We start from the raw sequence: 25,878 nt of genomic DNA, 5'->3' as shown, positions 1-25,878 counted from the left end.
CCCAGATACGATCTCTTACATTCCTACATCAGTCTTGCTTGCCCTGGCTAAAAGGCTCCATTGACTGCCAGACAATGCAAAGTGCACGCACGCGACTCCAGCTCTGTAGCTTCATGGACAAGAAGGTGCTACGTGGGGAGGGCGAGACAGCAAACCAGCACCAAGAGGCAAATAACACAGCAATTTCAGGAGGGAGCAGGGAACAAACCGAACCTGCCGCACTTTCACTTTGCATTGCAAAGTAATGGACTGGGAGCTGACTGACATCAAAGGCTGAAGGCCAGCCAGAGGAAAGGGCATTAGCAATAAATCATATGCTAAGAGCCACAGCACTTTGAGTCAAGGCATTCAGCAACCTGTCTGTTAAATAAGCTTCTGCTTGTTTCTCATGTTCTTCCTTTCCACCCACCTCAGAATTAATTTTGAGAGATGCTATTCATGTTTCTACTCCATATAAAATGCCACAGCTAATTGCAAAAAAAAGAAAAAGAGAAAGAGAGAGAGAGAGAGAAACACAGCAATGGACTGACCTTCACCTTAGACATCAAAATGCTTTAAATGATAATCAGCAAATCATCTTCACAGGCACAGACCCTTCTTTCATGCTGCTGTTCCTTTCAAGGCCAACTATGGATTCTCAAGGTACTCATTTCTGACAGCTTACAGGACTTCATTGATGCACCAGGAAATCTCTCTGCTTTCGGTACTCTACACCATCTTCTTAGAAATATATGCTGCTAGACAGCCCATGCTCAATTGCTTGTACATCATGAGGCTTTTTTTGTACCAAATTCCATTCAGATCATTACCCTTAAAAGGCAGGTTTGGATGATGATGATATAATTCATTTTCCACTCTCAGCCAAATTTATGTTAGAAACAGAGAGAAAAGAAATAGTTCTCCAGCAAAGGAACAAGGAAAAATCCCTGCAGCTCCACCATCTCAGTCTTACACCAGCTGAGCACTGTGCAACTTTAACAAACAGCCTGTGAAGCCTGATGTTGGCACCTGTTAACACGATCCACAGAGCTCAAAGTATTTTATTGCCAGATGGAAACTTTATCCACAGCACTGGGATCGTGTCCTTGTCTTCCAACAAGTGTCATAGGATCTCTCACTTCCTCCTGGACAGCCACCAGAGCCAGAAAAAATAGGACCTGGGTCCAGTGTCTAATTTGAAAGCAGCCCTCCAGCAGTGCGGGGCTTCCTTTAGGGCCTGTATAACTCTGCCAGCATCAAAGACAAATACACACCGTGGTTTGGGGTCTCCTCTTTTGTTTGAGGGCTCCTTCTGCCTCGGTTACCTCCTCTCACCACTAAAGTTTCCACTCCTGCTTTCCAAGTACCCAACTTTTCCAGCTAAGTCTTGGCCTGTTTTTCCAGACTGCAACAATCCACACACCTAAGTTATATTCAACATGTGACCAACACATGGACCTCTATAAAAATAAAAAAATTAAAAAATAAAAAAACCACAGGCCTCCTCGCTTACGTGATGCTGAAGGGTGTGATACATCAAGAAAACGTTTTGAGTCCATCAGCACAGCTCACAGATATTCACAAAACGCAACTTCATACAAGAGCAGAATGCCTTCAGAAACGAATTCTGGCCAGATTCTCAATGGAGAAAGAGAAATCTCAGCAAACAAGATTTAAAAGAACTGGACCTGTGTGGCTGGCAGTGTGGTAGGGACATGCTCCATCCAGCAAGATGAGGTCTTGCTGCTTCTGTGGTGGTGCACAGGAGTGCTAGCAGTTCAATAGCACCTCATAAAACGTAAGCATAACAGATGCAGAGAGCAAACAGAGGGTTTCCAAAAGCTGACCCATATGCAGATAAAATACCAATGGGAGAAGGATGAAGAATTTCTTCCAGACTCTGACATAGACTACACATGCTGGAAGAGGAAATGTGGAGAGTAAGTGAGAAAGCTGAGAAGTGAGAGCTTATATGGTGTCCTCATAACATTACCTTTCAGACCACAGAGGCTGCTGGCTCATTCTCTCGCCCCAACCCCAGAGCACAACACTGGCAATGACAACTGTCAACTTCTCCCGACTGACTGAACAGAAGGACATAAAATACACTAGACTGAATGAAAGGCATCTTGTCTGGGAGAGATTTCAGGCAAATAATTACTGTGACCGAAGAGTACTTTTAACTGGTTGCTTATGTTTCACCCAACAGGACAAGAAAGGGGAAAGTAAAGGAGGAGGCATCCACTTGTACAACAGTTTCCTCAGTGCGCTGCCACAGCCCCATTCATCACAGAATCCAAAAAGGAGATAGGGATTCATAAGTGCTACCACAGGATCAAAGTGTGCAAGTGTTTCTGGAAGTCATAGTCTCTTATGAAAGTATAGCTCTGCAAGTGCAGGAAGTAATGAGGATTGGTTTCCTATGACTTGCATCTTGTGGTTGCATTTTTTTGGTGTTTAGTAAATTAAAATCTATAGGAGAACTGATCCTGAAGTTGAGAGGGATGTGCACTTCTGCATTCTCTGCCTTCTACAAACAGTTGTGGTCCCCACTTCCTTCTTTGCTGATTGTGCACTCCCTGTCCATCCTCTAATCAGATATTTATTGCCACGTAGCCTGTAAAGATGAACATCCTACAGCAGTTTGGCTGATATTGCCCTATGATTTGGAGACAAAGGTAGTCATATGCACAAGTGTGCAAGATGCACCATGGGACTCCCTGTGTCGTTTCCTTTGGGAGTCTGGTTTAAAACATTTTGCATTGGAAAGTGTAGCAGCAACTGAGAGGGATTTTAAGATTTCTTCTAGTTTGTGCTATTTTGGAAACTCACTCTGTAGAGATGTTTATAGTTATTTTCCCACAAATTATAAACAATGCCCGCAGTTTCATCCAATCTCCATCACAGTGATTCTAGAAACAGTTTTCTAGCACAATGGCAAGTTCTTGCTATGACTTTAATTTGAGCCTCAAGCCTGTTCACTTTGTGCAAAGCCTGAGTCTCCACAGCGCAAAGCAGAGCCGTCCTGCCTATTTGGAGAATCTGCAGTGCACTGGGGCCCTCGCTGCGCTGGAAGCAGCGATACCTGGGTGCAGTGCTGTATTCGGGCTCATTAGCCATGTCATCCAGAGTTTCTTCTTGCCTTCAGTTCCAGCGCAGCAAGGGATGTTTGGGGAAATTCGCGTTGCCCTCCGTAGATGCGTGCACATTCACCCAGCGTTTCTTTGCACGAGCTGTGCTACCCACCGCAGTGCCCGGTGCCCAGAGCCAGGCAGAGCTCCAGGGCAGGTCCCTGGGGATCTGCGAGGGCAGACAGCTTTCCGTCACGCCTGCCAAGTCTGCGGTCCTAGCGCAGCTCTGCCAGGGAGGGGGAACTTGCGGAAATGCGCGGCAGCACATTCCTCAGCATCGCCTTTCCCCTGCCGGCCTTGCACCTAGCCTGGCTCTGTGCCATGCAGCCATCTGGGGTGGGAGAGCTGCACGACACCCTCTACAGGACTGTGTTCCTCAATGCCCCACTTTTCCTTTGCCACCAGCCAGTTTTCCGCCCTGTATCTCAGTGGTGGATCCAGACAAGTGGTAACAGCCGTGCAGGTCTCTGCTACCTGCAAAACAAGCAAGCCTAAATGCAAGCCGATGGAACAGGCTTTAATATTAAACAAGCAAAATAATGAAATGAAATGAAATGAAATGAAATGAAATGAAATGAAATAAAATGAAATAAAATAAAATAAAATAAAATAAAATAAAATAAAATAAAATAAAATAAAATAAAATAAAATAAAATACATAAGCTTCCTGCAATCATGGGCAGAGCCAATTTCACACCACATAGGAGGAAAAAACACCCACAGCACCACGGCTCCTCCAGGGCTTTTCTCCCACATGAAGGATATATTCTGTGCACCCACCCTGGACAGAGCAGTATCACCTTCCAGCAGTGCCACTACTGAGCCAGCCACGTTCAGCAAATCCTTTGGTTCTTGTCATCTCACCCAGTTTTCTCCCCCGTCTTAACAGTCTGTCTGGCAGGGGCCAGAGGGATGGAGAAGAGCAGATGGGGTTGACCAGGACCACATTGTTTCTCAGGTCGGCAGCCAGCACTGATGAGTGCTCCCACTTGGGCCACGTTGCACTGAAGAAACAAATGTCCTGCCCCCAAAATACTGATAGAACAAGAAAAAAAAATAATTAAAAATAATTAAATCTAGAATAAGTCCCAGGGTCAGATAAAACTCCAGGGGCTCTCCCTGTTACAGCAGCCTACCTAGTTTGGATTTGATCCTATTAAAGTTTTTGCTTAAAATTTTGTTGGGATTTCTGTGTGCTTATTGTAGACTTTTTTTTTCCTAGGGGAATACGTATTTCTGAACAAATGTTCAGGCTTTGGGGATAGGAGAAGGATGAATATGAATATGAATACGCACATATCTATGAACCACTTTTTTTCATCCAAGCTTGTCCACAGGAATAATAAATACATTGCCTCCAAGAGTTCAAGCAGAACAGGTCCCATGAGGTGTCTGTAGGATGATGCATTTCATGCATGAATAGCTTGTTTACACCGTGTCAGGCATATTAGGTATCTAAATCTTAGTGTCCTGTTCCAGATATGCCACGGGTCAATTAAAAAGCGCTCACCTTGCATAGAAATGATTCATTTTCTTACATTCATCACTGGAAACACTCAGCAGAAGGAAGATAAAAATCCCTGATACACAGATGTTTTTGTCTTGGAGGACAGCAGTATTTCAGAGCAGAATGACCTGATAACATGGCTTCGGATAGGAAACACTGATTATCCCAAACAGCAGTTAGATAGGCCAAAAGGAATGGGCAAGACTGTGAGAACATTGAGCAATGGAGCGGTGGAAAGGAGAGACTCCCACAGCACCCTGAGCTTCTCAAAACTGCTAGAAATTCTCAGAAAAAGAAAAAAAATAAAAAAGAAAATGGAAAAAATGAACAACCACCCTTAAGATAAATCTGTATTTATTCTGGCAATTGCAAAATTTCTCATATCCCAAAGGAGAAGAAAAAAAAAGAAGACATACTCCGATATTTCAACTCACCATTTGAATGCAAGCACAGATTCATGGGGAAGGGACAGAAGGCTGTCTTTTCTCAGATCTTAATTACACCAGACAGCTCTAGATCAGGCCCATCAAACAAACCACCATGTCAGAAAAGCATCCTCTGCAGCTGGCTCTTCCCAACCCTGCTGCCTTTCCGTCCTGAGCAACGCAAACAAAGAGTGAATGCAGCAATCTCCAGGCACCAGGGCTATCATTTCATCTGTCGGTTTGTGTAGGTGCATCACAAAGGTATAGGAAACAGAGGTGTTATTTAGAAGTTCAGTATTTAAAGCCACAAGTAGGGTAGTTTTTCTGGATTCCCTTTCACTCGAAAACTTAAATCATTTTCATTTAATCAGGTTGTTCATCCCACATACGCTGATTTCTGTGCACGAGGCTGAAGGGCTGGCAGCCCTGTGCTTTCCAATTGCCAAAGGATTAACCACCAAGCAACAGTCTGCTATTTAGGTTCCCTGACATTTTTCATTACAAAATTTTATTTTCATCCACTTTGCAAAACTTCAGGATGAAGTTTCCATGGCAGCTGTCCGAGACTGATCACATGGTGTTTGCTGAAAATTCCCATCAAGATGGTCCTTGTTCCTTCTGAATTAGCAGAAAAGATATATGTTGTATGCGCTATGCATACACAAGCATGGTGCAGCTTCAAGCAGCAGTTTGAAATTTGGGAGAAGGCAAGTCTAAGTAGAACATTTAGTGAGGTCGGAGTTAAAAAGAAGGAAAACAAGGCAGGATCAAGTGGTATCCACAGCAGGGGCTCATTAGAGTGAATATTTCATATGATTACACAATTAAGCAGCCAGATGAGAGTGACAGGCTCTGGAGGAAAGTGGTGGCATGTGAAGAAGAGCAGAGAAATATTGGTGCACAGTGGTGGCTCAGAGGAGGAAAACGGATTTTTAAAACTTGAGTCTGTGTCAGGAGGAAGGGAAGGAGTGGAATCACAGAGAAGGCCAAGTGCACCTCGAAGGGGTGGAGAGATGTGCTGCACCAGTGCTCTGAGAGGCATGGGGAGGATGGAGACGCATGCAAGACATTTAACAGGAGGACAAGACGACTGCGGGATTTTGCCAAGCTGGATAAATCAGAGGTGTGCTCCTGGAAAAGGACTGTACGAAAGGAGGAGCTCGGCAGCCTGAAGATTAGATTGAAGACCGTTAATTCTGTGAAAAGAGTAAATTCACAAGTTCGTTGGAAACATTATTAAAAAAATTAATTTCTTACAACGAGTCCAGTGTGCTATTTCAAATGATGCACAGACTCCTTCCCAGATTTTCCATTCATCTTCCCAGATGTGAGTGTTCAATGATGAGCTCATCACTCTTAGAGACTTACCTGTTCTTATGCCCAAAAAAATACTAATACAGCAATACATTAATCTTCCCACACAGATTAAGAAGTGCTGCAGTTCCTTGACATGCATAGATACAGAACAAGCCCAAATGACCTGTTCCAGTCAGTTGTAAAAACAGATTCCAGGAGCTAATGGTTAAGTACTCTAGATTATAACTCTAATTATAACCACTTTAACTAGTAGAAATGCTTCATATATACACATATTTCAAAATCAGCCCAGTAAAAATAAGAAATGCAAGCAGCAGTGCGTTACACCCTGAGAGACATTACAGCACCTTGGTCTGGTATCAGTCAGTGGTATTTGATTCTTTCACGTGCTATATCCAGAGGTCAAGTGAGGGAGTTATTTCAGAGAAGCCAAATTCTAGGTGTCAGACTGCTAAAACATCTGCATAAAACTCAGTCTGTTAGAACATGATGGTCTGGAGCTGATCATGAGACTAAAGCAATCTCTGTTCTTTCAATTCAAGGTTAACAAGATCTTCAGTTCATTCTTAGTAATGACCTAATTAAGGAAAGTAAGTTAGGTTAAAAGTTATGTGCCTTCATGGGGTGCTGAATGAAATTCACCACTCTTCACTCTTTCTTGCGTGCATCAGGGCTAAGAGGAAGGAAAAGAAGAAGAAAAAACTCTACTTATTTCTGCCACAGAGGCTCAAAAGATTTCTCTCAGATCACACTGAAGTTCATAAAAAGTAAATAATCATCTTGTGGTATATTGAACACCCACAAGTTGCTGCCTTCTAGGAATTATGGCTTTTCATGATTGCCTCTTAAGGACACAAAAGGTTTGCTCATTTTGCTACTCGGTGCCTCTGCCTCGCTTTACTGTCCCCATCTTCTGCAATTGGCTCGCACCCTGCCTGCACATTGCTTAGGAAAACCTCAACCACAGCCCGTGCATTCAAGAGTAACTAAATTACAATTAGTCACCCTGATGCCAATGGAGTAGTTTTGGAGAGCCAGTATTTCATTACTTGTTTCTATTTATTTGGCTGTGGTAGTTGCAAAGCCTATTTTTAATTTACGGTAACAAAAATGTTGACAGAGGGCTGCTGATTTTGGAAGAAGAAAATAATCAGGACTTTCCCAGGCTGAAAACTGTTTAGAGCACTACTCTCATCCATCACTTTGTTTGGCTCTGTGATAACTCCTTCCTTGCAATTGGAAGTCGTCCTCTATCAGCACGCAGCTCCCCTCCACACAGACAGCTTTCTAGCAAGACACAAATAGAAACAGACACAATGCTGCTTATTGGTAAATAAGTCAAAAAGGGGAACTGGAATAAGAAGCAACAAAAAAGCATTTTCCATCAGGATTACAGAGATTTATGTGACAGATTTTCTCTGACACTTTGGGCCACCAGTGCCATTTTCCAGGGTATGAATGGATGGATCTTTTGCATACGTTTTGCTGGGCTGACTTAAGTAAGTCTTGACAACTCTCTTTCCCTGGGGACTAGACTAAAAGTATTGTTTAGAAATCTAATATATGGTTTATTTACTCAATTTGTGCTGAGCACTACAGTTCCTTCAGGCCAGCTTCAGCAGTCCATTACTCCATTAATGCTCCATTACTGAAATTAGTGCTGTAATTGGAAGGAGGGAGGATGATGGGGAAGGGGACACTTTTTAAAGGAGCAGGTCCTGCTTAATCCCATCATGGAAGAAAGCATTAGAGGATTCAACTGCTTTCCCCCAGCCCCCTCCTCACACTTAGGGAAAGGGGTAGGGAAGAGACCTGGTGGATGACAAGCAACAGCCGTGTAGTGAGCAGGCAAGTCCAACGGCCACACCGGTCACCCCACTTCAAAGCAGAGGACACAAAAGCAATGTCAAGATGACAGACATCTTACACAGGAGGCACACAAAGATGAGAACAGCCTGCTCCCTCCATCCCACACAGTCGCCCAACGTTCTTCAGTTTTTTCCTTTTTCTTCATCTTTCTGCTGCTCTTCCACACTCAGCTCCCACTAGAAACGAGGACATACCTCCTCTACAGCAAACATCTCACCCTGAGCTTCTGGTCTACTCGTGGCACCACCGGTGCAGCCTCCTTCCTTTGCCTTACAGCTGCCATCTCTAATAGTTCCACAGGGCCACTTTCTGCAGGATCACTTGGTGCTAAAAATCCCTCCTCGAGCTCACAGGTGATGTAACAGCATCTGCGCTGGCAAAGATTCCTTTTGCTGCTTTGCTTTACTCCTCTGCCCCCAAAAATACTTTGCAGCATGTAGGAATTTGTGTTTCAGTACTTATCAATTAGCCAGGGAAATTTTATGGATGTCATATCCACGAACTGTATTCATGCATATAGTCATATAGTTTGCAATAACCTTTCAATATTAAATATAGGCCGGTTAGTGAGTAATGAATACCCTGTACAGTTACACTGGCTAACTGAAATACATGCTGCAAATATACATATTTATTGGTTTAGTTAAATAGAAGACCTGCCAGAAGACTAGCAGGAAGGTAATACAATAGCCCTCGAGAGGTCATCCGTTAAAAGAGATTAAAGCATTTACAATAAGAAAAAATGTCCGAGCTTTTAGCTGGGATGTTGCTGCTTCCATTTTCCAGCCAGGTACACAATTTGTTTTACCAAGACTTGAACTGAAAAGTCCCAGAGGAAACCAAAGAATTAAAAAGACTTTTTCCCATGAAGGCGGGTAATTGCAAGGACAGGCAACAATCCCAAATTTGTTCACAATGAACAGGCACGTGCAGAGCTTAGTTTGTTCACTTGCTTTGTTCAGCCCAGAGGAGAAGAGGCTGAGGGGAGGCCTCAGAGCACAAGAGGAGTGGAGGAGCAACGCTGAGCTCTGCTCTCTGGAGAGAGCAACAGGGCCCAAGGTAACAGTATGGAGCTGTGTCAGAGGAGGCTCAGATTGAGGTGAGGAACAGGTCCTTCATGAGAGAGCAGTGGGCATGGAATAGGCTCCCCAGGGCTGTGAGCAGAGCCCCAAGCAACCTGAGTTCAAGGAACATTTGGACGACGCTCTCAGAGATAGGGTTGGAATTTTAGGTGGTCCTGTGTGGAGATAGGAGTTGTACTTGATGGTGCCTATGGGCCCCTTGCAAATCAGTATGTTCTCTGATTCTGTGGTCAACACAGTAAAACTTCGTTGCCAACTACTACAACATGATGGGACTTACGGTAAAACTGAATACCCACCTTTTCGTGTGTGTCAGAATATCCTTTTCTCACACGTGGCTTCATTCCTACCGATCAGCCTCAACAAAATTTGTCCTGGAAGAGCCATGTGATTGCCAGGATGAGCCACAAAAGGCAGCCTGTGCCTGGCCGTGGTGCTCTCTGCAAAACTGAAGGAGAAGGCAGAGGCCAGGGGGGCACTCCTGAAGAAACTGGGAGCAAGTTCTAACACCACATTGGAGTTAGAGAGCTTTCCTTCTGGATTATGAATGACGCAAGAAAGCCTGTTCCCATGGTACTTCATTACCAAAAAAAAAAGCAGCAAAAGTAGAGCTTTGTAACCCCTTCTTCACTCAAAAGCAGTGCAGCAGCTGAAAGCCAGGGATGCAAAGGCAGGTTGTATCAAGCAAGAGACAACAGATCAGTTGTGGGAATGGCTGTAAGCCTCTCTGTGGGATGCATGGCCAATTGGAGAGCTGGGGCACATTGGTGACCTGGGCTGCTATCTTTCTGGGCAACTGAGGGCTGCCAGCAAGGAGCCAGAGGCTGACACTGCCCTCCTCTCGAGCCCCAGGCTGATAAAAGCAGGAGCTTGGTAAGACAGTAGATTCACTTGTGAATGAACACCGCTGCCTTTTTGAGAAAGATGTGTATTTCACCAGCTTGAAGAGTGGCAGTACACTAGAAATAGTGTTACAGGAACACTGAAAACTTGATTCATATTTTTCCGTCCTTCTGATAATTCAAGCTATCCTGAATTTCTTAACAAGAGCAGGCTGAACGCCGCTGGGAAGGACAGGTGAATGCCCCCTCAAGAATTAAATCCCAATTAACACACCATCAGTGATGAAGAACATGTTTTACATGGTCGATTAAAAGACTCCCCTATATTGATCTTTGCAGCTCATCATCCTCCTACCCCACATACAGAGCACAGCTACAAACCAGCGATCTAAATTTATTGAGACTCCTGGAAATCAATAGGTCAGGCTCCTAGAGCAGCATTATGCAGGGAGCATCTCGGCAGCCTCACTGCAGTCCTGGGTCTTCGCAAGGCCTGTGCAGAGCCTGGACAGTTCAGGCAAGGCCAAGGCTGCTCTGCATACACTCCCTGTCAAAGTCAGACAAACTGCCTTCTGACAGCACAGCAATCATGCTCACCCTTGGCTCAGCATCACACCACTGGTGCAGGTACCTGGAGGCTGCAGGCGGCCCACCACACCAGCCCTGCAGGTTTCACTTCAGCAAAACAAGAGTGAGTAGCTGTACTTTCACAGACGAGAGCAATTCATTAACTGGGAAAAGATGTGGTCGCTATAATCAGGAGTGACTGGGGAGCTTTTGATGCAAATGGCCATTTGCAGCTGTCTCTCGCCAGGTCGGTGCAAGGAAACACACAGTGAGATGGAAAAAATCAAACGAATTATTAATTTGATAGCATGCAACAGAGCCACAGCATTGCCAGGCTGTGTCAAGTGCCCAGATGCTACTTCTGAATTTACTGAGAGGTTTGCATGCTCCACTTGACCACCGGTACAACTGCTGTTCACGCAGCTGCAATCAAAGGGGTAGAGCTAAAACATCTGTAAATGACTGCCCTGGGCACCCTGGTTGTCTTAAGAGGGCAGAGGAGGGAAAAGCCGACAAAAGCAAAGGCGAAGATCTCACACTGTTTTAATCAGTCATCAGCTGAGTTTGAATGCCTCATGAGAGGCTGATGGTGCAAACCAGCCTCTCCTTATTCTCCAGTTGCACTGTGGTGAAGCATGTCTTCTAAAGCAATTCATGCTGGCCAGCACGGGGAATCAAAGCATAAGGAAAGTTCAGTCTGGAAAACCTTTTCCTGGTTGGCAAACAGTGGGGAAAGCAAGGAAGTGGGAGGAAGCACTACAGAGCTATCCATCACAAAGCCAGACTTCAAGGATAGTGGTGAGGAGAGTGAAGGAAAGCACATCCTGATTTCTCTGTGTGGTGGTGCATGGCTTTTACCTGACTTGAGGCTTCAAAAGGCCTCCGTGGCTCAACCTAGGATCTACAGTATTTTAAATTTCAGCTCATGGGCACAGGATATCTCCAGCTGCCCATGTGGGATATTTCCACTGGGGTCTTGCTTGTAGACAGTAGGACTCCAACTGTTAGCTGAGTTTTCCAGTTCAGCTTTCAATACAAAATAAGGGTGGCCCCTCTAAACTTCTGTTAAGAGCAGCTCCCAACCTGTTAAGTAGGTCAAAATGCAGGACTGGTCCCAAAAGGAAGACACTGAAAAGCCTCTCACTGTCTGCAGTGAGCTTTGGAGAGAGTTCTCATCAATGGAGCATAAATAATCTAGCAAAGCACTTGCTCTTGAGATGAAAGAGAGAAAAGGAGAGAGATGGAAATGTCAGCTGGTGATACAGTGCTTTCAGCTTTTCCCCACTGGAGTTACTGGATTTCACTTGTGGCAAACACCTCCTGTACAAGGGGTTGAACAAGAATAGGCATAGCTCGAGTGAGGACCCTTTAGATGGTCAAGAAAACCATCCTCCCATTTCTCCTTCAGAAGTCCTATTTTTGGATTAAACAAAGGTAGCATGAATGCCTGTTGCCTCAGAAATCCCCAGAGCAAGCTGCAACAATCTCATGGGGATAAGGAACATGGGAGACATAGTAGTCTTGTGTGAAATCACACAGCAAAAGATTTAAGAGAAAGAAAAACCCCAAACAAGCTATAAATAATTTCATTTTTCACCCAGCAGGCAAAGAAGGCAGCACCACCATTGTTGCACAATGTTCTCCTAATTCCCCTCTGGTGAAGTGGCACCCCATGATAAACATCTTTGGGAGCAAGCATACAGGCAGAAAATGGGTAAGAAATGGGGAACGGGCAAGGTCATTTTAATTTAGATTACCAAATGATGCAAGGGAGCTGCCTGGGGGATAAGGCCTTAGAGAAAATGGTAAATCTTTGTATTACATGACATTAATTACACTTTTACTGTGAGCTAACTCTATTACAGTACTCTGTATAGCCACAGAACATGGTGCTTCTGTGGTGTCCCTCCCATAAAGAGCTGTCCTGCTGGAGGCCCAGGGCCGAACCACGGCTTGGTTCTACTGCACTCTGTGTCACAGCTCGTAAAGACTGCTTAATGCATTTCCTTGCAAGTAATTTTCTTTACGACTTACAGCAGATTAGAGGTGTGGGGAGGAGGAGGACTCTCATTAACTTGTTTCTTTAATGCAAGGTCCTTTAACATAGGCTACAAACGAGACATGAATAGCTTAGTCCAGATGTCCTGACTACATCTCTGCATTTGTTTAGGACTTGAAAAGCTCTGTAACATCAGTAGTGCAAGGTGTTATGACTAGCCATACTACTTGTGTTGACCCACCCTCCAACATAACTCCCTGGAATGTAATCCTCAGCCTCTGCTCCGAAAAATATTAGAGCAGAAATTAGCTCTTCAATGTGCTGGAGACCAGCAAACACTGCCAGAGACTTGGATTACTACAGACAGTAGCAGAAGTTCAGAGCTAGAGAAACGTTGCTGGTATTTTGTTGGAAACAATAAAAATCACGAAAAAAAGAAAAAGACTAAAGGACAAGAAAGGCAAGTTTCACCAAATTCTGGAAAACGTTACAAGAAAGAAGTAGGACCAAACACTACCAAGTGAGTCTTCAGGCTGTACAAGAGAAATGCTATCATAGCAGTTGATTCCTCTTTCCCTCAGCACAGCAGGGCTTGGCTATCACAAATAAAATTGCATCAGACTGCCCCTCTATAAATAAAACAGTTTCATATCCCATATCTAAACAATATTGTGCTTGAAGCAAAAGGTGTAAGAGATGAGATGAGGCACTCAGGAACAAGATCTAAGTGAACCGAAAGCAGTTAGAAAAGCCATGTCAAAACAAATGTTTTTGCAGAGACCTCAAAGTGCCCAAAATGCACTCTGGCACCAAGTGATTGCAAGTCTCTTTCTCACCAACAGCTAATTGGTCTGGGACCAATTCACACCCAGCGGTGCTGGGTGCCATCAAGAGTGAAGAAGGTGATTAAGAGCAGCAACAACAAATAAAAAAATAGTCTGGTCCCTCAGGTGGGTGATAGCTTGCAATTTGTCTGAGCTGTTTCAGCAGCAGCTGAATCAAGCTCTTCCAAGGGCCACAAATAGGGCAATATGCAGATAAACCACCTCAAGCAGTGCCCCAAGGGCACATCCTGGATTCAACATGCCAGCCTAACAAAAGATGCTTTCACCAAACAGCGATAGAATGGATGAAAGGATGAAAAACAGCCATTTTGCTTAAGGGTAATAACATCTCCTAGATCCAACTAGACTGAGCAGGGAACCACATCTCCAGCAGTAATCCTTGCTGGAAGTTGCATCCTTTTCTCTACCAATATAGGGGTCCTCTCTTCTCCCAGGTACTCTGCACATAGCTTGTCCTCTCATCTCAATGGAAGTGACTGAATGCAGGCACAGAATATTCTGACCTGTGAGAATTTCCAGTATCTGGAAAACACATTCTTTTATAGGCTTAGCTAGACTTAAAAGCAAGATTTCTCATTAGCTCATACTCCAATTGTATGTGTAAGTGTGTTATTAGTCAGTTTCTCCTCAAGTACTGCAGACATCCCATGCTGATTGCTGAGCAGTGCAGCAAACTCATACTATGGCAGACTTACATAAACAACTTCTTGCCTGCTAGAACCACCTAGTGCATTTTCATGCTTAACTGCTGAGCAGTAATCAGGGCAAACACTAGTAATGGAGGGATGCAACCTGCGTACAACAGCAAACTTGAAATGTGCTTTGGGTGAGCACACTGCAGGTACATAATGCTTTTTTCCAGAGAAACAATGAGATTCAGTCACTGACAGATATCTGCAAAACCCTGTTTTTACAGTTAGAATTAAAAAATATACATATCGGTGGGATCTTTGAAAGTGAAAAATGTTGATCAAGTGTCATTGTTATTATAAATCATTTAATTCAATAGAACAAAAGGATGCCTTGTGTTAATTCATTTTGGGAGCAGCTTTTTCTTTTTTAAAAACCAAAAACAGAATAAGAAGCAGGCCTAGGTATGGGGAATGCAGAAAGTACACATGCTGCTATGGATCAGACATCATCTAATAACTCCCCTTCATTAGAGATGGTTCTGCAGAGGGAAGGAGATGTTGGGCAGTTCTGCGTCTTATGACTGTCAGTGATTCCACAACTTAGAAAGATTCCCTGCATAGGACAACAAAAAAATTAAAGTAACTTTCCTGCTGAGCCATTTCTCATATAAAACATTCCCTAATCCAGAATTCCTACCAGCACTGTATGCGAATCTGAAATTTTCACCTGCACAAAAAGAGGTCAGCAGGGATTAACTGCTATGTCTAGTGCAAAGGATGGCTGGAAGATACTTCTCACACAAGAAAGGTTACAAAATTCTTTGAAGAATATATTGTGTTCCTACTGCTGATACCTGCATTTCACTGTGAAAGGGAGAGCTGGAGTCTGCTTTTCTGGGCTAATCTCTGACATTTGTCCACTGAGCAGGACTGCCAGATGGAAGGTGCTTCAGCAGCACGCCCTTAGTTCTATGTGACCTGCAAAGGACAGTTATTTTCCACAGAGTCTCCTAGGCTCCTTTGAAAGCTCTGCCAGTTTTCTCAGCGCATTTACCTGTGATATTCAGCTTAAAAGGTAGCATCAGTTGAACAAACACAGCCTGGGACTCTCATTCCTCTGCTCTCCAGTGTGGGCTGGACTACTTTTCCTAGTAAGACATCTGCTGATCCCCTCTCCAGAGCCATTTTGTGTCCCAAATTTGACTGCTTCTAAAGTCTACCTCTAAAATCTTTACTTTTCTAGCTGGGTTTTCACCCAATCTGCAAAGTCCAGGAATTAGTTTAGGATGTACAACCAGATTGGTCACTCCATCCTCACATCCTAGGGAAATGGTGGAGAAAAGTCCCATATGCATAAGAAGAAAGAACAGAAAGTGACCAAATACAATAGAAAAAAAAAAACAGGGAAGAGAATAAGAACTTGTGTGTTTTGGATCTGAGGTTCAAGTCAGAGGCTCCCCCATCAGAACTGTCACACCTGGGCTCTTCAGCAAAAGCTGTCACAATCACCACAGTGAGGAAGAGGCTGTGAACCCCTAGTGTCATCATCTAGGAGGTTATCATGTTTTGTTGGGTTTCTTCTTCTTGCTTCCTGGCCCTTGAAGGGAGCTGTGAGAGCAGAAGAGTGAGGGGGGGAAAAAGGGAAAAAAAAAACCAGAGAGAGGCTGCAGTGGGAGGATGGGAAGAGGGAGTTGTGCTCACAGCTTTTCACAGCTGAAAACAGACCCCACTGCTGGTAATGTGAGAGGGCTGGAGCAGGCGCCAAATGGATAAGGCTGTAGACAGCGGGGCCAGAGCACTGATACTTGCCAGTACCTGCAGATAGGAGACATAATTGGCACATGTTAAGAAACAAGGAACAAAAAAGAAAGAATGAAATAAAATGAAATGAATGAAATAGAAAATAAAAAGAAATACGAGGCAGGGACAAGGAGGAGGTGGAAGAAAAGGCAAGGAGAGAAAGCAAGAGAGAGCTGTTAGATGTCCGTATTTTCTAAACGTGTCTGGCAGGAGCCCCTGCAAGGAATTTAATCAGCAAGAGTTGTTTAAACTGGGCTTTGAACACAAGCCCTGTGCTGCTAGTAATGAACTTCATATCATCTGCAACTCCTGTTTGCTGACGACATTCAATTTGTTAATTCTGCAGCTGGTGATAGGGGTCAGATATGAAAGTGACGATTGTTTTTTGACGTTCCAACCCCTGCTCACATCTTTCTAATTAATCCTTTTAGGAGCCACCAGCAGATCAAGAGAAGTGGGGGGGGGGGAAGAGAGGAGGAAGCAAGACAGCTCCTCTGCGCCTGCCTGGCTCCTCGCCTCTGCTGGGCACTCTGATTGATTGGGCACAAGGACATACCTGCTAGATGCCTCTTTTTTAAGGCTGCCATAGAAAACTTTAGTGTTGGAGAGGTAGGCGTGAAGAAACAAAGGCTACCCTTTCCCCAGAACTCATTTTTAAATCCATTCAGTATTTCATGTTAACTATCTCAGTGGATTAGATGGGTGGTAGAACTAGCAGTGATAGGAAGCCATCCTCCAGTAGCTTACCCTGCAGATACAGTGTTTTGCAGTCTGTGCATTGTTAGTCTCTCCCCAAGCTGATCTTAAACCTGAACTTTGCACCTACTAAGTTATGTAGAGTGGTGGTGTAGCCACTGGATTGACCACACATAGCACAGAGACAGTCAGCCAGAGCACATGTATGAAGAGGACGTGACTGCTGAGTGATGAGGACAGCAGGCAAGAGAAGGATGGGCTGTTCCCCAGGGTTGATCAGATGAAGTCCTATAGTAGAGTTATGCCTCTAAAACCTATTACAGCTGACATCAAGATCATCCACACTGTGCTTCCTCCATTTTGCTTTTGGCATGAAGTTCGTCCCAGGATCTCCTGGGCCCCAGCAGGTTTTGCTGCAGGTTCCTGCTGGCAGTGGAGGTCAGAGATGGTCACCAAAGTTGGTCCAAGCTCATAGCAAACTGCCCCAGTGCCAAACTCCAAGCCAGATGTAGTGCCTGCCTCCACTTACAGCAGTTGAATGAAGAGGCCTTGTAAGGTGGGAGTCCAGCCAGGAGAAGTTTTAGAAAAGAAGAGAAAAGTAGGAGTGGAAAGTTGGCTCAGTGACAAAAATTTGGAGAGAGAGGAAGGCCTGAGGTTATGCAGAGAGATTGCTGGCACTGGGAAAAGCAGAAGGAAAAATAACTCACTCTGATTAGCATAGGCTAAAAAGAGATTATTTATGGAGAAACTCAGTCTTTCTTTTTTGTTCCATCTCAGTGCAGGAGCTGGAGACAAAAGCAGATGTGGTAACAAGTAGGAGCTATTACCAAATCTGGCAGGAAGAGAGAAAGGCTTTGGTTGTAATTATCAGGCTCTCTGTCTGTGATAAAACTGCTGGTGCTGGTGACAGAGTGGCACTAACAGGACCATGCAGATCTGCTGAGGCTTGGAGTCCCGTAAAATAAATCAGCAGAATGCCCAGTGCCTGAGAGCTCTCACAGAGGATGGATGTGTCCTGGGTCAGAACTAAAGACACAGCTCTGGACACCTGCTCCCAACAGAAGGTCCCTACAAGCAGCACCTCAGTGCAGCTGTTTACTTACATACCATCAGTGCTTCACTTCTCCTATGTAAGAAGTTTCCACTTGATTCATTTTATTGACAACACTGCTGTAACTTCGCAGTAATCTACCTATCTACTATAAGCTTGCAGTATCAGATATGAAGAAGAATCCAACCAACCACCACATATGTTTGCCTTCTAACAGACTTTATCAGTAGTAGTAATTTATTTGCATGTAGAAAGATCTATTGCTCTTTTACTCCAGACTCTAAAAATCTGTAAAACAGAGGCTCACTTCTGCTTGTGGCATGTCTGGAACAACACTAGCTTCAATTAAACTAGCCTGGATTTACAACAGGAGTCTCATGAGCAAGCTTTGCCCTTACAGAATCTCTCTTCCTTATTCTAAACTTTGTGCAGAAAAGCTAGGAAAATACTGGGGTGTAAAGGGAGAGCCAAATTCTTTGAGTAATTTGATGAGTCGCATAAAAAGAATAACAGTAAAATAAAAGTAATGAGTGGCACGTACCCAAAAAGGACACCATTATGACCATGCTGTGATGATGACCATCCCAGAACATAACGCTGACATCTTCCTTAAGGCTGATGTTCAAAGGGTGAGACATCAGATCTCATGGAGACATTTGTGGTAGCACATGCCAAAAAGGAGACACAAAAAGTTCACTGCCAGTTGCCTGAAGCTTCAAATCCAAAGCCTTTCAAGTACCAACATCATGCAGTCATCTGTACTGTCAGCAGGTGTAAAAACAGATGCCATCACAAAGTCATAAAAGGAAAATGGTATTTCCCTGCCCTCATCCAAAAAACCACGATTCTTTGATTTCTGCCATTCGGTTGGTAGTCTTGGCTGAACAGTAAAGTAAGATATGGTCACTGAAGACCAGCCTTAGGATAAGGAACTCTGCTGCAAAAAGATAGGCTAAGAAGTAGCAGAGAGACAAAATTACAGCAAACAAGAATCTGAAAAGGTGCTGTTAGAGATGGGAGGTATTTCCCTGTTACAGTCTGTTCCCACCTGCCACTAGCAGGTAGCTCACTACTGAAGCCTGCTGGTAAAGCATGGAGAAGAGTGTTGATGGGCTGCCTGGACATGCTGGTAGAGCGCAGCTCCGGAGAGGACTAAGAGCTCCCTTCATCTGCCAGTGATCAAGGGCAATGGATTAGAAGGAAGAGAGTGCACTGGGGCATCAGGAGCACAACTATTTGGGACATCTAGACCACTTACCTAAATCACTTATCCCCACCAGATAAGTAAAAGACAAGAAAGCACAACTGTTCATTCCTTGAACGAATGGGTCTTGTAATGAAAAGTGATCAGAAATGACTGAATTCCTCAGGCTGTAAGCTACAGGTCATTGTTATCTGTTAATCAGCTTTCACCTGCTGCATTCATGGATTTCACCTGTGCAAGATCTATAGACTGTGCAAAAAACCTGTTGGCCCTGAACCTCTCTGCAACAACTACAAAGAATAGTAGCTGTGCTTTCTGCTTAGCCAGAATCACAGAGCACTTAGCCATAAACATTATCCTTACCAGTGTTTACATTGAGCCTGAGCACATATTAGCCATAACCCACAGGTACCCTGTCACATAAAAGACACATTGATTATTATTCTCCTGTTAACAAAGTACGTGAGTGAAAAAACCTACCTATTTTCAGGAATTAGAAACAAAAAACCAAAGCAAAACAACCAAAGCAAGTATCACAAGCATTGCCAGCTCTGATAGCAATCAGAATATTCTCTTTTCTGCCCAGCACTGCAGAGGTGTACAGGCCTCTGTCGTTGACACTCTTCTAGCTGCATCTCAAGTTGTGACTTTTCAAATGCTATACTTCACCACACTTTGGCAAGGTATTCCTTTGAAATCTGAACAGTGTCCCCTTTCATTAAAAACGAAAATCATTTGTGTAGCTATAAATTCTATCTTATGGCAATAGCTGTTTTTCTCAGGTGAGAAAATGCCATTAAATCAACCCAGAACACCTATCACCATAAGGAGTCATTCCCACACATTGTCAGCCTGTTTTGCTAAATAGTATATTTTCATATTCCTCTTGCCACAAGAGACCATGAGGTTTTAATAAATGAGAAAACATTTTTAAGCAGCATACCCTCTGAGACATATACAAAGCAAAGCATTTTGAGGTAGAAAGCTGCTGAAAGGAGTGAAGTCAACAATGCCAGCATTGAAGTACCAGCATTCCCAGATGGGTGATGTCAAAATAGCAATTAATCTTAGAGTCACCTGAAAATCTGTGAACTGAGAGGTGAACATCCACAGAGCTGCATTGAAGAGCTCTGACACTGCACCAGGCAGAGAGGACATCTGGAATAACGCGCTCACAAAACAGTCTTCATCTCCCACAGCCTTCTGGGGCTCTGTGCAGAGGGTGTAGGTGGTCCAAAGGGACATCATTATGAATACAGGAGTGAAATTAAGCATAGTAACATTTGTTTATCAGGACAAATTCTCAAGCAATGAGACATAGCTGATGTGAGGAAGTGTGTCAAGGAACCAGTGGGAGCTTCATTAAAGGTTACATTAGATAAAGCAGGCTGTGCTATGACTTCAAGTTTTCAAATACTCAGACTTATTTTACAGAACAAAATAGCAGCGTCTCCACAGGGCAGAAAAGTTTCAAAAAATGCTTTTAAATCTGACTTTTTTAGGTTAATTCCTGGAGAGCAGTGTAAAATTAGATTGTATTTAACCAGTGTAAGAAGCAGACAACACCTCGCCTAGGCATTTTGGCCCAACAGTGCCCTCTTGGATTTAGATCATAGGCCCCATGATAAATGACCTGCACCTGCCCAGTCCACAGTTCCAGTCTTGGCTGGGCTTTGAAGATGCTCTAGCAGTACAAGCAGTCAAGAGCAGTTTGGCTGGGGGGGGGGCAGATTCCCAGTCCACATCTGATGCTATTCATCCAGGTCATTTCTACTTAGGTGTCTAAATACAAAAAAAAGCAGCTAGCTTTTAGCCATGCCCTTAAAAAAACTTCCTTTATAGAAAGTCACTTGATATTTCCAATATATGTATTCAGTAATAGTAGCCTAAATTCAACCATGCCCTTCCCAGGTAACACCCCATGGGTGCAAGTGGACGACCTACCTACGAGGTGAGTGCATGTCCTGTACCCTAGATGTGACAGGACCTACACTGCAGATCATCACTCGCAGATTTGGGTTGTCTCTCTTCCCACAAGTCAGGGAGGATGTGATTCAACAGGTGAATGCCAGATAAGGAGAATAAGGGCAGGGATGTGAAGCTACCCACTGAGCTAGACTCTCGTTGAGGAACCTGAAAGAAAGTAGCTTGATTTAAAAATAAACACAGAAAAAACAAGACCCTTTCAGGGGGCCTGCTTAAGGCATAACACTTAGGAACAAGAGATGGAAGGAAGACCTAAATCAGCCTTTTAGCTGTTCACAACATGTGTTAGAGGGCAAGGAAAAAGCCTTAATTGTCACTGTGAGCAAACAACTACACCGCTACACCAGGGCCTGAACACGTTAGGAAGACAGTCCCTGCTGTGCACGAGCTGTTAAAATCTTTGTGCTTAACGTTATTGATAGACACCAGTTTTCAATAGTAGAGTTTTACAACACTGCACAGCAGAGACAAACTCTACTTATTTATAGAGATCAGTTTCTGAATTGGGACTAGAAAGATATCCATACTGACAAGCAAAGGATAGAGAAAACAACTGAGAAATAGCTTAAAATAATGCTGTTTTTGTCAAGCATCACGAACGCAAGCATGTAGATAATTGCCCTTCTCTCTCAGTGTAATGAGAGGTTTGGTCTGTGTCCCACAGGGTGAAAAGGACCGAGTGACCCGTACCAGCAGACCCAACTCTCTCACCAGCAAGTGCCAATGCATTTTGCATTAGCACTTCACATGAGGAGACCCTGACTCCCAGCACCATCGGGGCTGGGGGGTGTGAAAAACCTCCAGAATATGGTTTCTCTCAGCCTGACAAGTATCTTGCCACGAAACCCAAAGAGAGTCCCATCATCCAGGACATACTACCCCACATTGTAATTTACAAGACGCAGCATACATACATACATAATCCTTAATACACTAGTAAGAGTTACTTTTTGTTAGAAATACACTTCTCAGACAGCCCGGTCCCTAAGTCTACATGAAATCCAGCTCTTTCAGCTTTCTCTGCAACAACACAACTCAGCTGCTGGTTTGAAAAACAGAGCAGAAAGAGGAATGTTTACTACCTCTTCTCATTCCACAGACCTTCCTTTTAAGAGCTGTGGGTAGGAACAGAATGGGATCATGTACCACAGAGGTGGAAGGATAGAAATTCCATGAAATAAAAATACTGCTTTCAAAAAGGAAAGAGTTAATGCAAAGGAAGTCACTTTATTCCATAAAGTCAAATCTGAGATGCTTTGAGTGAGCAGTGGCTGGGGATAAGGCTAAAGTAGTAGGTTTCTTTTTAAAGAAGCATGGGCCAAGTAGAAAAATACAGACTGAAAATTGAAGTGCAAAAAGAGAAAAATGCTTAAATTAGCACAGAGAACTCCATCTATCTCAGCCTTGCCTATACTAGAAAGGGCTTGCTGAAGAAGTGAAAACTGCAGACCTACCAGTCAATTGCTCTGCTGGAAACCCAACCTTACGTTAGGCATAAGGATCTTCGGGGCCCATATAGCACAACGCAGTTCATTCAGGCAAAAAAGCCAAGGTGTGAGAGTGAAGCTGATGCCATGTCACGTACATGCACCTGATGGGAAACCGTGTTGGATCTGCTGGTGGCAATTAAAATCTCAGTATTTGATACTATTCTTGGCATTCTTGCACAGAAGCCCAGTGATGCAGTTTCATAAGTGTTTTGAAACTATGCAATGTCCTGCGAGGCAGCAATCAGGATTTCTACACAGTTTGCTTTAAACAAAAAAACCCCTCAAAAGTTGAGAAAGAAAACTGACTCATTGGAACAGTTCATGGCTTAATATCCAGAGAAAGGCAGAAATTCCAGGGAAATGGGGGAAAATAGAGGCTGTGGCCCTTCGTCCATTACTATAGAAGGGTATGAAGGCCATCAGAAGAGAATCCTGGTGCAAATCCCTCTGTTTCTCTCTCCAGTCCTTCTCCACCTTGCAGTTACCCAAATCTGTATTTCAGTCAATTAATGCACCCTGGTTCCAATTCATTTAGAAACACCAAGACTTTATTTAACTATAAAAGGGCCACATTAGCTGATGATCTCTTTGCCTTTTGCAAGTTTTTAAGAAACCTATAAGACCAAATGAGCTCATGGGGGTTTTTGATGAAGAACCTGCTCTCCATTCTGTCACAGTGGCAACTTTCCCTGGAGTGATCTTGATTTTCTACTACCAAACCGTGGCTGTCCAAATAATATTCTGCATTGCAGGTTTCATATTTGTGACCAGCAGTCACAGAAAAATTATCCTTCAAAAGTAAATCCACCTCGACCACAATGCAGGACTTCCTATTCAAGTGAACAGAAAAATTACGTCTTACTTTCCCTAGTCACCATGGTATTAAAAAAAAAAAAAAGAAGCAAAAATCAACTTTATCTGTTTTATCTTCTGGAAATGTCACGTTTGCTTTCTGTCCTTCAGAGTCCATTGATTTCTTCTCTCTTCCTCCCCTGGAGTAATTGCACCAACCATTTCTGCCCATCCACCTTTTTTCTACCAGAAGCTGCAGAAGCATCCACTGTTAGTGTGCATCAGAGGTGCTAACCTAAAGAGACAACATTACTGAAACAAATAAATCTATCTTCACAGCCTCTTCTGTCCTTTTTTCCTTCTTGCTTTCCAGGAGATAGAGAGCAGAGGAAGAATTTCCACAGTGGTATTGTTTAAGATTATTATGAAATAAAAATCCTTGATCCTTTCTGTGTGCTTCAAAACCTATAGTAATCATATTAATCCAGGGTCCTTATTGCTGGTTAATGGAATTCTTTTAATATTGACCCAAGATTCTAGTAAATAGATTTACATTGATCTGGTGATGTATAGAGCTCAAGTAAGTCTATCTATGTGTAAGCAAATTAAAAACCTTAAGCCTATACAGCCAAACTGTACAATCCCATGCTGAAAAATTGATCCTCTGATACTCTCTTGGGGAGATACAAATTTTATTTTATTTTTTTAGGTAAAGAGACACCTTCAATCTCTTTGAGAGAAAAATAAAAATAGATCAGCGTAATATTTGAGACACACCATGTATTTCATACTGAAGAAAATCTAGTTCAAAGCCACCAGGACAAGTCAACATGATTAAAAACTGCACCCTATATTGGGCAACACAGCACTGGTCATTCCACAGTCGGAGTGAACCTGTAAATGTGCTGCTGCTCCACAGCGTCACTCGTCCTCACTTTCCTTCCTGAGCACAGTGTTTGACATTTCTAAAGGAAGAAGGTTACCACAGCTTTGCTGGAACGGCAACTGTCAGCACATTCAGCATCAGCCTCACCCAAACCATTCCTCAGTGTGCCTGTCCCCAGTCCCAGGATAAAATCACAGAACTGTAGGGGTTCGAAGGCACCTCTGGAGGTCATCTTGTACAACATCCCTGCTAAGGCAGTTTCCTAAGGTTACACAAAAAAGCGTCCAGGCGGGTTTTGAATACCTCCAGCAAAGGAAACTCCACAACCTCACTGGGCAGCATGTTCCATTGCTCTGTAACTCTCAGAGTAAAGAAGCTTTTTGTCATATTCGTGTGGAACTTTCTACATTCCAGTTTGTGTCCATTGCCCCTTGTTCTACTGCTGTGCACCACTGAAAAGAGCCTGGAACCATCCTCTTGACTCCCACCCTTTAGATATTTACTTGCATAAACAATGATAAGATCTCCCTTCAGTCTTCTCTTCTCCAGGCTGACAGCGCCAGGTCTCTCAGCCCTTCCTCATATGGGAGATGCTCCAGGCCCCCAGTTCTATCTGTAGCCTTCTGCTGGCACTCCAGAAGAGTGCCTGCATTTCTTGAACTGGGGAGCCAAGAGCAGGACATAGTATTCCAAATATGGCTCCACCAGGCAGATTAGAAGGAGCATAACTTCCCTCGACCCGCTGGCCACGCTCTTTTGAATGCACCTCAGGGTACCATTGGCCTTCTTGATCACAAGGGCACACTGCTGGCTCATGGCCCACCTGTTGTCCACCAGGACACCCAGGTCCTTCTCCAAGAACTCATTTTCAATAGGTCAGCCCCTAACCTGTTCTGATGAATGCAGTTATTCTTCCCCAGGTGTAGGACTCTACGCTTGCCTGCGTTGGATCTCATCTCTGGCCAAAATTTTAATCTGTGCAGACTGAATGGCAGCACAGCCTTCACTTGTGTCAGCCACCCTTCCCATATCATCAGCAAACTTACTGAGGGTGCACTCTGTGCCTGTCATCGATGTATATGCTGAACAAGACTGGACCCAGCACAAACCGTGGAGAATACCACTAGCTACTGGCCTCCAAATAGACTCTGCACCTGTGATCACAACTCTCTGAGCTCTGCCAGTCAGCCAGTTTTCAGTCCACCTCACTGTCCTCTTGTCTATCCCACTCTCTCATGTTATGGGAGGTAGCCTCAAAAGTCTTGCTGAAGTTAAGGTGTGCAACATTCACTGCTCTCTCCTCATCCACCCAGCTGGTTACAACATCACAGAAGTCCACTATATTGGTCAAGCATGATTTGCCATTGATGAATCCAGGTTGATTACTCCTGATAACCTTCTTTTCTTCCAACTGCTTAGAGGTGACATCCAGAATAAGCTGTTCCATCAGAATGACTATCAGAACACTTAAGAAAGTAAGCACCATGATTCTTGTTGCATAAATGCATAAATATTGAAGGGGGCATGGCAGAAGCACAGAAGTAGGGTTCCTGAGGGCTCTGTGCCCCAGGTCAGGTACATCCCATGCCAAGCAAGAGCCATGCTCACCTTTCAGCCTCTCCTCTTAGGGGCCCAGCATGGCCCCCTTTCTCTCTGGCCATGTTCATTAATTATGTTTATTAATTAAATTGGAGATAACACCACTTCACCATCAGACAAGGACAACGGGTTCAGAAAGCAGCTGAGAAGCAGGAAGCCAGACACACATGTATACCCAA

The sequence above is a fragment of the Tympanuchus pallidicinctus genome, unplaced genomic scaffold (assembly GCF_026119805.1).
Source record: "Tympanuchus pallidicinctus isolate F22 unplaced genomic scaffold, pur_lepc_1.0 scaffold3, whole genome shotgun sequence".
NCBI lineage: Eukaryota > Metazoa > Chordata > Aves > Galliformes > Phasianidae > Tympanuchus > Tympanuchus pallidicinctus.
The sequence above is the reverse complement of the archived record's forward strand: the minus strand, read 5'-3'. Positions refer to the sequence as shown.